This window comes from Bidens hawaiensis, unplaced genomic scaffold (genome assembly GCF_021521415.1).
Source record: "Bidens hawaiensis isolate Kalapana, Puna unplaced genomic scaffold, B.hawaiensis_p1.1 tig00017078_1, whole genome shotgun sequence".
Lineage (NCBI taxonomy): Eukaryota > Viridiplantae > Streptophyta > Magnoliopsida > Asterales > Asteraceae > Bidens > Bidens hawaiensis.
This window is the reverse complement of record NW_027492585.1, coordinates 283,988-288,603: the sequence shown is the minus strand read 5'-3', so window position 1 is coordinate 288,603 and position 4,616 is coordinate 283,988.

Genomic DNA, 4,616 nt, shown 5'->3' with positions numbered 1-4,616 from the left:
TACTTTCCATCCACGCAATCTTCCCTACCCACCTTGCAAAATTATTATCACTTCGGTTTATCAATCTCAAGCGAGCCAGATCTTTTACCTCGCACTCAGGCAAGGTGTTGAGCGATCTCAATGCCTTCTTAAAATACTGAACCCCATCATATCGCTTTATCACAAACAATTTTAGCTGTTCATCATACAACCAGCAGATAATGCCTTACTTTGATTCAGCATAGCCCTTGATATTGTAACTTTTCTTGAACATTGTTAGTACCACAGGCTTCTTTGTCTTGAAGAACCACTGAGCACAGCCTTCTTTCCATCTTGGCTGCTCTTCCCACTCAAAATCACCAGTCACATTTTCATCTTGACCCAGCTTCACTTCATCAACACTTGGAATATCATGCTCAACATCATCATCAACTATCTCTCCTTCCTCTAACTCACTTTCAATCTCTATCTGTTCCCCAATTTTTTCAAACTCACTAGCCGTCAACACATCATCAACTAACTCATCTTCATCATTACCCAACTCATTCTCATCGTCTACAACCACCACAGTCTTACCACCTGTACTACCTGATGGACCAGCAAACTCCCCCTGAGATGTGGAAGTCCCAAGATTTTGTTCAGTTCTTGGCAACTCACCACCTGCATCTTTCGATGCATTGGGATCATCATCTCTGTCTTGTCTCTTCTTTGTCCTCAACTCATCGCCCTTGCAACTCGTCTCCCCCTAAGATGCTAAGAACTGTTTAAGAGCATCAAATAGTTTACCGTGTTCAATGATGAGTGATGATTGAATCTGATTCTCAGCCACAAGCCGCTGAATAGCTTGTGTCTGAATGAGATTAATCCGCGACTGTTCAGCAACAACCCGTTCAAGAGCCGCAATCCGCACAGAGTCAGACAAGGTAGCATCAAAGTCAAACCGTATATGAGAAATATCTTTAGCATACGGTGGTGGAATTCCCAAACTTGCTGGAAGATCAGAGGTAGGATGAATAGTAACCGTGGGTGGTATAGAGACAGGTAACCCAGCAGTCACTACCAGCATTGACTCAACAAATCTAGCAACCACCTCTGATGGAGTAATGGTAGGAGGTGGTAAAGAAACAATCTCCGGTGCTGAAAACTGGAACGTAGTTGGAGGAATACCAAATGATGACGAAACGGTCACCAAAGGCACACTCGAGGTGACTGGTAAAGGAACTACCGAAGAAGCAGGTAACATAGACATACCCGATAATGATAGTGGAGTAAAATGAACAACACTTGAACTTTTTCCAGCCCTGGCCCTCTTTTATCTACGAGCAACACGATACAGCTCATCCTCATAATCTGACTCACTATCATCAGAGTCCTTATTTCGTTTTCCATGAATTCTCTCTTGGGAAACCAAAACACGGTGGGCTTTCACCGCATCATCGGTGGAAGAATCGGATAGAGATTCTTCTGAATCTGCCATAGAAGCAATCGACGGGCCCACCGATGTCAGCCATAGAAACCTGTACACCAGAAACTGCCACAGCTGAGACTTTAACCTCAGCAGCCGGATCAATTCTTTCCATATAAAAGAAACCTTTCCCTCCAAAGGCAACTTCTTGATCAACTTGTTCTTCTGGAGATGCAACAGGGTCAACAAGAGGTGCTTGTTGTACCACAGGTGGCTGACCGACAGGAGGTGGTGGTTGAACCACAGGAGGTGGTTGAGTGATATCAGCCTGTTGCGGTGCCGGATCAAGAAGCTCATCTTCTGGAGGAGCAACATAAGCAGGATTCACTAAGTACCCAAACAATATCGTGTGCCTTAGACGTAGCTCTTCCCTGCTACGTGCACTCGATGATCGAAATAGGACGTCGTTGTGGCAGATTGGGAGCTACATGATTGACAATCATCTGTAATAATCTCGGGTACATCAAAAACCTTTCCCTTGCCACTGCTCATCGCTGATGATCAATCTCATAGAATATCATCTGACTGAAACTGTAAGGCTTGTTGTAAGTCAACGCAGTCATCGCCGATTTCATCGTCGCACCCATACCATCTGTACCAACTTTGCAACCGGACATGCACACAATCATCACGTGCATAAAGAACCGCCACTGATCTAACAAGAACCAATTTCTCCTCTGAAAGTCCCCCAACGGACCCGAATATCCATACGAAGAATCACACCATTTCTGAACGAAGCCGGAAACTCAGTACGGTCCTCAGTCGTCTCAAACCCGAACTGTAACGCTTCCCTGATCTGATCAGCCAAGAATTGTACCACCTGGTTATTGACAGTGGCACGCATAACTGGAGGTTCAACCCTACAGTCATATTCAACGGTCCTCTAAAAGTCTTCAATATTTGGTAGTGAGATCGGAAGAGGAGTAGTAATGGCATGAAAAATACGTGAGCGAATGAAAAACGTAATGATCTCACGAAAGTCATTAGTTCCACGACCATCCGGATTCAAGGTGATATACATGTTGTGTCCTCGGAAAAATTGTCTCTTATCAGCGTCTCCTTCATCACCACCGGTACCACCAGCACCAGCCACTGCAGCGATATCTGTACATACAATGGAATAAGTCAAACAAATAGTGGAACAACTAATAACATCGCTGACTATGAGTTAGGCGAAGTTGTGGATGAAGCGAAATTAGTAAGCTTAGTTGAAAAACAAACTTCGCTGGGAAAGCAAGGTAGATACATATATCAGTACACAAGGTTGTACAGTAACAAGTAAGACAGATAATGCAAGACTCAGGAGTTTATGCAGCGAAGTTATGCGAATAGCGAAGTTAGTTTAACTTCGCCACATAAACTGTGAATCTGAAACACTCAGTTAGGTTGAATGAGGAACAATCAGAAGATGATCTCCCGTATATTATAGAGCGATTAAGAGATAAAACCACTAATTAACATCACCACAACCTCCAATCGATCATGAAAAAGGCTTCAAGGGTTTTGAAAACAAACCGAATTAAAACAGACAGTATGGACCAGTTTATCACATAAAATATAGAAATAATGACTCAGTAAGGACCAACGAACCTTGATAGCAAACAAACGAGGATTAAAGAGAGGTTTGATTCAAATGATAAGTTCGCCAAGGGTTTAGTAAATATGAGTTTGACCTCGTTTGACCGCCTTTGCCATTTATATAGTTTTGCCATTTAAATTAACTTCGCCCTTTAAGCAACTTCGCTTAAAGTCAACCTCTCTTAAAGTCAACTTCGCCCATATCCAAGTTAAATAATATTAAGAATAAACGATCAAAACAAGTAACCAATTGTTTATGAAGTTAAACCATAAGACAAAAAACATAAAAAATGTTAAATAAAAGGACATGATCAAATTTCAGTCTTGTAGAAACCCAGTATTCTTTTAGAAAAAACCCGAACAGGAATCATACTAATTAAGAGGCTGTCACTCAGATCCATGTTCAGCGGTATTATGACATAGAGAAACAGGTTGTTGGCAGGTATAAAACTTAGTATGGTTTTCATTGCTTCTGTGATACAAATTAGGTTCAATTAAGCTCAAAATTTAGATGGACATCACATGAGAGAATGTGATGCCTCCTATCTATTCTCAAGGCGTATTTGGCTTTCCTCAGGTCACCCCGAGTTGACTTCGACCCGTAGTGTCTGATCAATCAATATTCACATGTCGACTTTCTAATTCGTCTTCCCGAACTTTCTTATACTTTTAACTATGCTTTCTTGATATTTGTAAACAGATAATCTTCATAAGGCATAAGGGTGGAAATTTTTTTTTTTTTTTAGAATAATACAACTGCAAGTCCTGAATTTGGATAACTGCAGAAACATAACACTATCTTCGCGAAAATCAGAACACTCACGGGCTCGTGTATGACTAGGTAATCACTTTTCTTCCTATCATTCAGAGAGATGTATGTGGAGACATGCACAGCTCAAAACTCTCCACAGTAAATCGAGAAGATTTAGTTTGTATCACTTCTACTTTTACGCACCATAGAAAGTTACCATAACATACAATGACTGTTCTAGAGTCTTTAGGCCTAATTACTTCAACGGTTAAGCATAAAAAATCAGTTTATCTATCATTTTCCAAGGTTGGATCAATTTTCATTTTAACACAAATATTGAAACTTCTTGCGAAGTTATGGACTGAAAAATTATATCATTTCCCTAAAAAAAAAATTTAAATTCAGACGCCCCGATCAAGTCAAAGTCTTTAGGTAAACGGCTATCCTGAAGATCTAGTGGATCAGCCGGACCGATCACATACGAATATGTGTCCCTCTTACTAAGTATGAACGACTAATGTTAAGCGAAAGAATAAAAACCCATCATAAACTGCCCCGGTCGCTTTCAGTCATCTGGCTAATGGCTATCCTTATAGTCTACACGTAGGTGTAAGGACCATATATATTCATGGAATATGTCCTTCAAACTTGAGCAACCGACATAATTTTAAGCGATAGTGATGGTTTTTTTTTTTTTTTTAAGACAAAAAGGAATACAAGGTTACTCGGGATTGATCATCCCATTAAGCTCAACAAGGTTTTGAAAACGGGATCGGTCAAACGCTTTTGTAAAAAGATCGGGAAAATTATCCAGTGAAACAACCTTTTCAAGCATAATTAATT